The sequence below is a fragment of the Pelodiscus sinensis genome, chromosome 2 (assembly GCF_052426305.1).
Source record: "Pelodiscus sinensis isolate ZL-2025 chromosome 2, ASM5242630v1, whole genome shotgun sequence".
Lineage (NCBI taxonomy): Eukaryota > Metazoa > Chordata > Testudines > Trionychidae > Pelodiscus > Pelodiscus sinensis.
Genome location: NC_143053.1, coordinates 231,106,218 through 231,118,915, shown reverse-complemented (window position 1 = coordinate 231,118,915; position 12,698 = coordinate 231,106,218). Strand labels below are relative to the sequence as shown.

The 12,698-nt window shown below is 43.4% G+C and overlaps 1 non-coding gene across 1 annotated transcript; it reads right to left on the bottom strand.

Annotated features, from left to right (window-relative positions):
- Positions 1–693: 693 nt before the first annotated feature.
- Positions 694–850, bottom strand: LOC112544571 (U1 spliceosomal RNA). Its single transcript, XR_003087912.1, has one exon. It is a non-coding gene; the product is annotated as a U1 spliceosomal RNA (small nuclear RNA).
- Positions 851–12,698: the final 11,848 nt, after the last annotated feature.

Sequence of the window (12,698 nt, the reverse complement as noted above, 5' to 3'; positions counted from 1 at the left end):
ACAAGAGCTGGTGGAGGGCAAGGGGGGCCTGGAGCTGTATGATGGGGGCAGGAGGTGCCACTGATGTGTCTGTAGCCAGGGAAGCTGGGACAGGAGGTGACTGGTGGGGGAGCTGTAGTTGTACCCTGGGAAGCAAGGGGGTGGGACTGTCACTGCACTGAAGCTGTACGTGCACGTTGATGGGTGTAAGGCTGGAAGCTGGGGCTGTCTGTAACGTAGGTGTATGGGCTGTAGCTGTATCCTGGGTGGGAGGTGTCTCTCGGTTGTAGCTGTATCTTGGCAGGAGGAGGTGGGCAAGAGCTGTAGCTGTATTCTGGGGCCTGCCAAGGGTAAAAATCAGTCAGTGGTGCAAGAATGAAAATGCTTTAGTCTGGCAGCTGCAAGTTTAAGGGACAATTGCCTGTCCACACCCTCCAGAGAGGGTGCAAAGGTAACCTCTTTTGCAGCATGACTAGGTGTAGTTGCTTTGTTACATATATTCTACTCAAACGTCTACACTACTCTAAGGTGCTTTACTAGCATTAACTAACGAAGCATCTCACAGGGCCCCTAGAAGTTGAAGCAGTAATTTTAATACATTTATAAAGGCATCTTAAGTTTTTACCCTGACATAACTAGGCCAGGTGACACATTGGTGGAAGATACAGTGTTAAGCTCACGTAGCTACACCTGCCAGGTAAATACTTCAGCTTCATTAGGATTTCATGGTCAGAGACCCAAACTGGGTATGCAGTTGTGTTTCCCACATTTGGGGAAATCACAGGACTCAGCACTCCCACAGTGCAATAGATGAGCCTCAGCCTGGGAAAACCACCTTTCTGATCATGGTATCTCCCTGCCAGGTAAGTAATTACTGCACTGTAAAAGCTATTGTGTGGCAAGGAAGGCATAGGCTAATACCCTACAATAAAAATTACTGCGTGCCAAGACATTGCATTAATGAGTGCAAATATACCCTATAGACTTAGAGGATATTAAAATAAAAAAGAACTAGACAGTTTAGCACTTGCATAGTAGTATTTTGAACGCATTTTTATTAGATATTTTGAAAGCATATAAACAGAATCTGGCTCTCAAGAGATTGTGCAAAATCCACAATTCACAGTAATGCCTGAGTCTGGACTAAATACATTTTCTTAAAAATCTCATTGAGATGAAAATAACTTCAGTCTGTTTGATGTTTTTGAGCAAAATTATCGGAACACAAGATGGGAGACTCAAACAGCAGCTTAGCTCATGCCACTCCAAATATTAGTATTATTCAAATCACTTCAGCCACAGCATTTCTGGATGGGGTTTCTCTATAGTCTACACACAGAAATAGGAAACCTCACTTTCTTTACTTTTAGCTTGGCTTCCACACATTTTCCAGGCACTCCGACCATACTGGAAAATCTGCTCTCCTTAGGAGTGCAGTGGAGTTGGGTGTGGTGCTGAGTATGAGAAGCCCTAAGGGAGCAGCTTTTCTAAAATAACAGTACAGTGAATGTGCTGCCTGCTTCCTCCCTGCCACTGGGCCACTATTAAAAGCTGAAGGAAGCAGACATTCCTCAATTTTTATTAAAATAGTGACATTTTCTTCTCAGACTCTCTCATTTTAGAGGCAAGGTGTCACTGAGATGGAGGAATATAACATTGTAGTTCTCACCATTACTAACTGTGGCAGCATATAACTTTGAGCACATAGGGTGAAGGATAAAGTTTACTTTCCTGGTATGTATGTCATTTTAAAGCATGGGGGAGGAAGGGTTGTTAGGGTTAAAGAGACCCCAGAATCCCCCCACAAAAACAAACCTGTTTGCTACAGAGAATTGTGATGAAAAAGGACCCTAGTCCTACTTAACTCTATCAAATTAAATATGACCATAGCATGTACTACGCAAAAAAATCCAACAAAGGGAATCATGTTATGAATCTGCTAAGGAGGAGAGTCACTGTAATAATAACATTGTTTAAAAGGGAAGGTTCTTATATGAAGGTAGTTATTTTTGCTGTGTGTCCCCTAGATCACCAGTCTTCAATACTGTCACAAGAAAATCATAAGATGTTGAAGAAATTAAACATATGTAAGCCTGAACCAGAATCCCAGATCTGAATATCCTCAAATTTAAGGAGAAAATGAATCTGTTTTTGAATATTTGAATTGGGATAATTTAAAAAAAACACAACAGATAAATCTCTGTCTCTTTCTCTCACATGCGCACATCCTGCCTTAATGTGGCTCAAGTTACCTCTATTATTAATGTTGCCCTTTTGCTGAGCATTGGTAGATTTTCAGGGCTATGTAGATCAGTTTCCTGTTCAGAGCAAAAGGGGTGACCTTTTCTTCATGTAATTTGTTTATTTTTAAAGGGTACATCTACACTGCATGGCTATTTCTGGATATCGGAGGTCTACACAAGCCATCCGTTGTTTCAAAATATTTTTTTAAATAACACACGTGCTATTTCACCATTCTGGTAAACCTCCTTGCATGAGGAATAAGGGATGGCTAAAAATAGCATGTTACTTCAAAACTTGGAGCTGTGTAGATGCATCAACATTCAAAATAAGCTGTTTCAAAATAAAATACGCAATTTGTGTAACGCAAATTATCTTATTTTGAGTTTAGGGTGCTGAGTAGATGCACCCAAAATGTGCATAAGTCCCATTGGCTTGAACAGAAGTGGTAAACTGCACATAGGCAACTCATTCTTGCACAGACCTTATGCACCTCTACTAATTCTCAGAAGCAGCTGAGGACAGGTGCTGGGGGCATTCTGTGGCTGAGTGTGGGCAGGGTTATGCCTGGAGGTTGGGAAGGCTCTGCCTTAAATACCCAACACCCGTAGTCTAAAGCAATAAACAAATCACCTTCCATTATCTGCCAAAAGAGTCTTGTTTTGAATACTCATGAGGAGTTCCAGCTATACCAGTGGTTTTCAAACTTTTTCTTCTTCACCCTTTGCATACAGCAAGCAGCTGAGTGTGCCTCCTCCTCCCCCCCGCTTATAAATTAAAAACAGGAGAGGAAATGTAATTTAATGGGAGCTCAGGGCTGACAAACTGAGGGGTCACAACCCTTATCTTAGAACCCTGCTATACAGTAAGTTTTATTTCAAGGTATTGGTTTAAATAGCTTTAACAAGCAGTAAGGAACTAAGAATGAATTGGGATTATAAAAAAGATCTTTTGGGTGAGCAGAAATCCTGTAGACCTATAGGCTGTGTCTATGCTGGCGCGATCTCACGCAAAAGCAGCCGCTCTTGCGCAAAAACGTGCTGCCTATCTACACTGTCCGCGTGTTCTTGTGCAAGGAAATTGACGTTCTAATGTATAAAATCAGGGCTTCTTGCGCAAGAACTCTAACGCTCCAACTCAGGAATAAGCCCTCTTGCGGAAGAGCTCTTTCGGAAGAGGCCAGTGTAGATAGGCAACATGAATTTCTTGTGCAAGAAAGCCCTATGGTTAAAATGGCCATCAGAGCTTTCTTGCGCAAGAGAGCATCTACACTGGCATGGATGCTCTTGTGCAAAAGCACATCTCTTGCGCGAAAGCACATGCCGGTATACACGCTCTCTTCTGGAAGAGTTTTTGCAGCAGAACTCTTCCGCAAAAGAGTTTTTGTGTGAGAAAGCGCCAGCGTAGACGTAGCCATACAGTTTTAAAAGATGAATTCCTTTTTTTTAAAATGTCTTGATTTATTCAAGGGCTAAAAATAAATAAATCTACACTTTAGGGCACAAAGAAATGTTCATTTAAACAATACATCTGTCCAGAGAAGAGCTTTAAAAATAATATTCTTTTGCAGCTGAAAATCCAGTTCATTTTGCTTCAGAAAGTGGCTTGCTTTGTTTTTGAAAAGTACTCTGTACAGGACACAGTGATGCTCTCAGTTGCTGTGAAGTGTAGATCCTTTCATCTGTATGTAACTTGTACGAATTTGAACCAAGTTGATAGTGGTGAAACATAACTACCATTTGGGTTTAAGTGGGCTATCAAAAGGAGTTGCTGACTTCAGTCTTATTTGTAAGGTGGTACAAGTACTTACATCACCAACAACATCCCTACATTTGGAATGTGTGATTCCATATTCTAGAGGGGGAATCAGCCCTGATTTCAGCCACTGGTGCATTAGCATTGGGCTGTGTCTACACTGGCACAATCTTGTGCAAAATGGCTGCTCTTGCACAAAAACGTAGAAGGCTATATCTACACTGGCAGCTTCTTGCACAAAAAGTCTTTTGCAGAAGAGTGCTTCTGCAAAAACTCTTCCAGAAGAGAGCATCTACACTGGCATGTGCTTTTGCGCAAGAGCATCCATGCCAGTGTAGGCGCTCTCTTCCGCAAGAAAGCTTTGATGGCCATTTTAACCATAGGGGTTTCTTGCGCAAGAAATTCATGTTGCCTGTCTACACTGGCCTCTTCTGGAAGAGCTCTTGCACAAGAGGGCTTCTTCCTGAGAGGGAGTGTCAGAGTTCTCACGCAAGAAGCCCTGATTTTCTACAGTACAACGTCAGTTTACTTGCACAAGAATACACGGCCAGTGTAGACAGGCGGCGCAAGAGCGGCCGTTTTCACGCAAGAAAGTGCCAGTGTAGACACAGCCTTTCAGTACAGGTTCTTCCCTCAGGGTGGTTTTGGGGAAGTAGCTAGTTGCTCCAAGGCGCCCTTTGGGTGTGGTGTCGTCTTCAGGGTACTGCCCTCCGGCAGTGACCACTCCCAATCTTGGTCTGCGCCCCCTTCTGAGGGGAGGTGGGAGGGGAATCACTGTTCTTCCCCTGCTCCTCCTCCATGGTCCTTCCTACTCCCTAGGACCCCCAGTTCTTCTCCCACTCTGCCTTGCCTGCCTGGTTGCCTCCTACAACCCTGCCTTGTGGACTTATGGCCTGGGGCTTCCCTGGCTCAAACTTCCCCAGCCTACCACAGCTGTCTCCTTGAGAACCGCGGCTGCCTCCTTGCAGCCCAGCCTTTTAGGGCTGCCTCCTTGCAGCCCTGCGCCTCAGGCCGGGTAGCCTGGGTTTGCTAGGCTGAAGCCTCTCTCATTGCCGGCAGACAGGCAGGTTCTCTCTCCTCCTCCCAGGAGCTGCTCTTATAGTCTCCAGCTGGGCCCTCCTTATTTGCTTCAGCTGGGCCTCCCCTGACTCCAGGTCTCAGCCCCTTAAAAGGCCAGTGCAGAGCAATGCCCTGCCACAGTACTAAAACCCAGTTCCTCAAAGAATGTAGGCATCTAACCTCAGAAGGAGTTACCTTTGAGGTCTTGGCTCAAATTATAAACAGGCATGTAATCTTAAAAAAAACTTTTTGCCTGCCTTAGAGAGATATTTGAAAGTGTTTTATCCAGGTCTGAGGTGAGGCATCTTGGTTGGAGAAAGCTGTGGTACCGTTATTCATTCTGATTTTGTGACAAAACAGAAAGTCACAAGTTCCAATGCTATGAATTTGATACCTCTAAGCTCCAAGTTCATTTTGGCTCCAATACATGATGACATCTCTATTAAGGGAAGCACTTAAGCAGGTTTTTAAGTGCATTCTTGAACTAGGGCTTTTAAGAGAAAAATATTCTTGAAGAAATATATCTGTGTTATATTTTATTGCATTTAAATCTATAATGAAGCAGCTTCCATCAGACTATACTTAAAACACATTGGTATTCTGAGGTGCCACACAACTACTCATTTGTATGCTTAGAAACAGGCCTAAACCAAAATCCTAGGTTATTGTACAGGGTTTGGAAATTCAGATCTGGATCTCAGCTTTGAGATCCAGTCCTCCTCTTTAAACCATAAGCCAAAGTAAAAAAAAAATGTTACTTAACTTTCTGCCATAGAACACAGTATAAATTTCTAATTTATGTGAACAAGCCAAGGCAGATAAAGGAATATATCTGTTCTGTGGTGCTTCCAGACTTCGAAAGATAGAGAAATGTTTTCCACTGCCTCAACAATAAAGTGTAGTTAACAGCTTTCTACACCTAATTTCCCCAGGGGAGGAATGAGAAAGTGTGGGATATTTTAAAAGGTGTGAAAAACTCTGGGGCTAATGCAGAACTGTAGAAAACTGCCAGGGCCTCTGAACATCCTCCGAGAAGCAACAGGAGAGAAAGCTGGTAGCCAAAGCAACCTCCACCGATTTATTTATGAGTTACTGGAGTCAGTCCAATGTGACTATGGGTCTGAACTTTGGATCAGATTCACCTGACATATGAGAAAGTCTATGGAAAAAACAGTGATAATATCCTAATTATGATAGTTTGTCTCATAAGCTGCAAAGAATACAGGGATCACAGAAGGCTGGTGGGAAGAAAGGAAAATGATATTATACCCAAATTATCCTCTTATTGCCTGGAGATGTTTTCAATATGTATGTGTCTATTTATTGTTAACAAATGGCCTGCAGATAATTATGGAATAAGGTCTGACTCATGTCAGTGTAGTAGCAATTACAGACCAGAAAAAGTGAAAACTGTGTGGGTGAAAAAGAATCTGAAATAACATGGGGGCAGTAGTGTCTTTTGGATGGAGTAGATAGTTTGTTGCACAAAAAAGACATCTCTCCAGACATGCTCATCACCTAAATAATATTTTCAAGAAGCAGCTGGCTTTAAACAAGCTGATCTGAGGAGAAGCATTAGTGTACACGTCTTATTTTAAAGTTTGCATATTAAATATACATTTGATAAGTTGTGCATGTTCCATTTTGGGTCTCTGATTCTTCTAGCTCTCATAATAGGAGTAACACATAAATATCAGGTATAGCGTAATATATGATTAAAACAATTGCAGTTCTACAGCTGGATTTATAGTATAGGGTCAAATCCTGCTTTTCTGACTTGACTGAATATTCCCAATTATTTAAATTTACACAGGTAAACGGAGGTTTATCCATCTCGCCTTGTTCTGATATTTTCTATTCTCTGTCATTTGTTATTTTTAGTGTTTGTTTCTGTTCATTTTGTTGTTAATGATGAAGCTGTTGTGCACTCAATTGATATATAATATCTGTATTTGAAAAAAACCCACAAACAATATTTTTCTAATTTTTTTCCAGATACCTTAATTTCCATTAATTTACTTAATTTACTAACCATTTTTGTTCTTCTAAAGCCGTGGTTTTCATACTTTTTGGCTTGTGGACCACCTGGCCCAATGTAAACCTTTCCATGGACCACCAATTGCTAATGGAAACATCATTAATTGCATAATTACTTCCGAGCCATTTTGCTAGTGCTCCTTCAAGGAGAAAGGTTTCATTTAATTATTAAACAGATTAAAGTTTTAACTTACTCATGTTAGTTTATCAAACTTCATTTTAAATAAGTGAATTATTAATTTATGTCCCAACACAAAAGATTTCAATATTTTCTTTATTTATGGCAGGGGTAGGGAAACTTTTTTGTGTCAGGGGCCACTGACCCACAGAAAAATCAGTAGGGGATCACACAAGTCAGGAGCCAAAAACCTCCTCCAAAACCCCCAACCCTCACTTATGTGGCCCCCAACTGAGACACCTCACTCCTCTGGTGCTTCAGCCCCACAGGACAAGGAGAAGGGATAGGGAGGACTGAGATCTGGGGCTTCCCATAGGCCAAATGTACTTTTCTGGGGTTCTGGAGTTAGTGGATTTTGTGGAAAAAAAAAAAACAAAAAAAAACCCTTATGCTCTGAGGTGAGGAAAAAATTAGGAGCTCAGTGTGTGGTACAGGGCTGCCAGTGAGTGGGATAGGTATCAGAGTGCAGGATCTGGAAGGGAAGTGAGGTGCAGAAGGGGGAAAGGTTGCGAGGTCTGGGTGGGAGGTAGGGTGCAGAAGAAGCAGGTGTCTGGCTGGGGAAGTGAGCAGGAGCAAGGGAGGGTGCAGTGTGAGGCCAGGAAGGAGGGTGTAGTGGGGTGCAGAATCTGGCCAGGAGGGAGTATGCAGGAGTGGAGTGGTAGGTGTCTGGCCAGGCGGAGGATGCAGGAATAAGGGAGGGTGCAGGAGCAAGCTGGGGATAGGGTGTCTAGTCAGGAGTGAAGGTTCAAGGAGCAATGGTGGATGCAGGAGCAGGGTAGGGGTAAGTGTCTGGCCAGGGGGAGGGTGCAGGAGCAGGCTGGGGGAAGGGTGTCTGGCCAGGAGGGAGAGAGTATCTGAGGATAAAGCTGGTGGGCAGAGTGGCTGAGGGAGTTCAGAGAGATGGGAACAGGGTGCCCCTGGGAATAGGGCTGGGGTCAGGGTGGCTTGGGGTGTTCAGGGAAATGGGGGGCCAGGGAGGCTGGACATAGCACAGCAAGGCAAGGGTGGGTGGGTGATCCCAAGGTGTCCAGCTCTGCTAGGAGTGGCATCCCGTGGGGGTCCATTCCATGGCACCTGTGGGGGGCAGTCACTGAGGTGGCTTAGACCCTCCTCCCAGACTGAGTCTCCATGGGTACAAAGCCCTGAAGGGCTCCCAGTCTCCACCTGTGTTCAGCGTGTGCAGGGTCCTCAGCCTCAACACTGCCTCCTTCCACTGCCACCAGGCACAGCACAGCCTAAACCTGCTACTGGGGAAGGGCACCAGCTGCTTGCGCACCGTGAGAGCCCACCCCGTCCGGTCAGGCCCCACGCAGCCCAACCCGCAACTTGCCCCATGGGAGCAAATGAGGGATGCGCCGCTGGCACCACTGTTACCACAGCGACTGAGAGCTTGGTGGGGCCTAGGCAAGGTGGTTGCCCAGCAGCAGGCAGGACTTCCCCTGAAGGGTGGCATGGTGGGGTGACAATCCTCCACCTGTAGTTCTGCAGCCTGCGCGGAGGTGAGGGGGTTTGCTTTCTTCACCTGCCCCCCTGCCCGTCAGAGCTGGCGCTGTAGCCTCGCGGCTGCATTCTAAATACAAGGCTCCAGTGGCAGCACAGGCTCGCCACTGCATGGGGGAGGAGGAGGAGGACTGAGCTCCTGCCATGGACCACCTGGAAGGTGGGCACGGACCACTAGTGGTCTGTGGACTGCACTTTGAGAGCCACTGTTCTAAAGTAAAATAATGTTACTTTAATTCTGTTGACTGGAAAAGAGGCCTCTTCTCTGATGGGAAAGAATTACTGACATTTGCTTTACAGTCAGGCCTTCAAGCATTACATTTGACTTGACGAAGGTCAAATTGCAAGATTTAAGTGAGCTTTTAATGAAATCAAAGTGAGTTCTTACAGTTATGGAGCTAGACAGCATGCTAAGAGCATCTTGTCTGTTAGCAAAGTTTCATGAAGTATCAGCTACACAGCAGTATCCCATGTACAGGCGCAAAATCACACATGCATGCAAATTGCTTTTCCCAAAGGAAAAATTGTGTCTGGGTCAAAGGAATCTTCAGCAAACAAACAAAACAAAACACACACACTGCTGGCTAGAGGGACAAATGGAGTCATTGACACAAAGATAACAGCATAGTTTTTAGTGCTCAATTGGAGTCATTGACACAAAGATAACAGCATAGTTTTTAGTGCTCAATTTTATCTTGCTCACATGACTTCTCAGGATCTTCACTCACTGAGGCAGTAAGTCTAATTGTGAAAGAAAGGATATGTCTAATGACATATTAACAAGATGGTACATAGAACAAATTCAGTTCTCAGCGATCCAGCATATATACCTCTTGGTTAACCAAAGGGATTTTACTGTAGTTAAAAAACAAATCTTTGCCTTAGAGGGTAAGGTACCACCTGGGGGTATAACTTCTCTATACATCAGTATTTCCATCTATGAAAAAATGTATGCATTAGGGATGTGAATGGTTAACTGGTTAACCTGTAAGCCTCACTGTTAACGAGTTGGAGTGGCTCCCTCAACAGCCTCCTTCTTTAATTGGTTAAACATTATGTTTAACTGGTTAGTCAATAAAATGGGATTTTACATCCCTATTATGCATATCAATCCCACAGAGGTGTCGAGGAGATCAGCGGACTGCTTTTTAAAACATGTTAAGGTTCCAAAATAAAGAGCAGTATTATAGGATATATATATAGATAGATAGATATAGATATAGATATAGATATAGAATTATAATAAATTATAATAATAAATATAATTATAATACAAATTTAACTTGCTAATTTACCCCATGTATACTTTTTGGTTACTTGCTTGTATTGCTCTCAATGACAAAATTCCCATTAATTCAATAAAGGCTTAGGATCACAAGCTAAGCCCTGATCTGGGGGAGTGGGGAAACAAACTTCTGAACATGTAGTCCCTGTGATTTTCATAAAGCCTCACTGAAATCTGTTGGGGTCCACTCAGGTGCACGACTCTATCCACATGGAAATCAGAAGAATTGTTATCTTGATTTGGACTGTGTAATTAGATTAGTTAATTTTGCTTTTTCATCTTTGTCTCTCTCACTTACTGGTTCTTATGCATAGCTACAATGTGGGTATGTCTTGGTGTCAAACACTGCAAGGGAATGTTTAAATAACAAAAGAAATGTTTAAATTTTTAAAAAATCAGCATTTCATTATCTCAGATCTAAATTTGCAACCTAACCTACTTTAGTGTCTGTTTGAAGTAAGGTTCCACAATATTGTGTAGCTTATGAGGAGTTGGAAACCTGGCCACCACTTGGTCTCTAAAAGCTCTGTGGAGGCAGCCTGCTCAGATTCTAAGGGAAAGTGACCCCTGCTTTAGTCTGGAACAGCTGCCTCACACTTCATAGAGTTATCATAGAATACTAGGACTGGAAGGGACCTTTTACCCTCAGGGATCCAGCTACAGTCTACAGATGAAACGGTGTCTAGGCCTCTTCAACAGGAGTGAATGTGATGTAGAACCAAAGGCTGGAAGGTGGTCATGAGAATCCTAGAAAAGCCAAACAAGATCAGCAGTGGTGCTCTATATTTTGAACACAGCCTTCTCACCAGAAGCCAGTAAGACAGATACTTGAGATGGGTGGCAGCACCAACATATTAAAACAAGATTTCCACTCTTGCCACGTCTCATAGCTTTACAAAGTCATACAAAATTCAGCATGACTCATTCACACACACACACACACACACACACACACACACACATACACACACACACACACACACACACAGCAAAAAGTGCTGTTCCACATGATTTCCTGTGACCTGTCACTTAGCCCACCAATGGCTACTGCTTATCTGAAACTCTGGTTATTTTCCCCATCTATTCTAATGCTTCTGCAGCTAACCTTATAGAGGAACTGGAAAGTAGAAATAACTGTTCTCTGGCAAAACCTTTCATAAGAAATTAGAAATCATAGGCTATCGGATGATTAAAGACAAAAGAGAAACTAAGAGCATGTCCAACACAGACTGAAAACAGTTGGGGATGCTCTGGAACTCAGAGGATGTACATAAAACTCATCATCCTCATCAGAGCCAGAATGCTCACATCTCTCTCAAATGTCCCATTTTGGCTGCCTACATAACTTTGCATTGAAGTCAAAGCATTCAACAGTCAGCAAAGCAGATCTATTTCCAATGCTAGAAAAGACAGGATGCCCATCAATCCTGTTAAGTTTTATACTTTCATTCCACAACAATGTAAGAGCAACCATCCAGCTTACTGGGTCCACTTTGGACAGCTTTGAGATGAGAACCAGAGTGAAGCAAAGATGTGTTCTTGACCCAACACACTTTGGAATCTTCTTGGTACACTTGAACTGTGCATTTAAGGCAGAGGTGGGGAACCTTTTTTGGGTTGGGGACCACTGACCCACAGAAAAATTAGTCAGGGGTTGCATACAAGTGAGAAGGGAAAAAAATAAAAACTAAACAACAACAACAAAAACCAACCAAATCTTCACTAATGTGGCCTCCCAAATGAAAAGCAGAAAGACACCCCCCACATTCCCTTCCCACATCAGAGCCTGGGGGGGCGGGGGGGGAGCCAGGCTAGTAGATTGTGTGTGCTCTAACCCTGCAGTGGGGCAGCAGGTGGCTGGAGAACCAGGATGGGCTCCCCTATGCTGGGGGTGGAGGTCTGAGCCTCGAGGGCCAGATCCAGGCAAGTTGGGGGCTGTATCCAGCCCCTGGGCCTTAGCTTCCCCACCCCTCATTTAAGGCTATGAAAGATGGAGTGTATCTCAACACAAAATCAGATGGGAAATTCTTCAACTTGTCACAAATTAAGTCAAAGACTAAAGTACAAAAAAAAGTGTTAATCAGAAAACTTCTATTCATTGATGCAGCTGCTCTCATAGCCCTTGCTGAAGATCTACTACAACAACTCATGGGCAGTCTTTCAAGTGCTTGTCAGGCATTTGCTGTTACAACCAGCTTTAAGAAAATGGTTGTATTAGGATGGGTAGTTCCATGATATCCTGAAATCACCTGACATGCAAAGTGGCTAAACACTGTCCAAAAGTTAAGCTATGTAGGTTCTACAGTGACCACCAACCTCTCATTGGATGAAGAAATAAATGTTCAGATTGAGAAGATGGCCAGCATCTTTAACAGACCAACTGAAAGAGCATGGAACAAGCTAGTGAGCCAGGCTTGCATCCTCAACACTCTTGTATATGGTAGGGAAACACGAACAGCTTATGCTCATCAGGAAGAAAGATTAAACAGTTTCTACCTACCCAGTTCCACCACATATTCAACACCAAATGCCAAGGCAAAGTCCACCAATGCAAATGTTTTTCAAAGGGCAAATTTATCAAGTATGACAGTCCTGCTCAAGCAAGATGGCTGAGTTGGCTGAGACATCCGAGTAGTTTGGAAGACAGATGTATCCAGAAGGAAA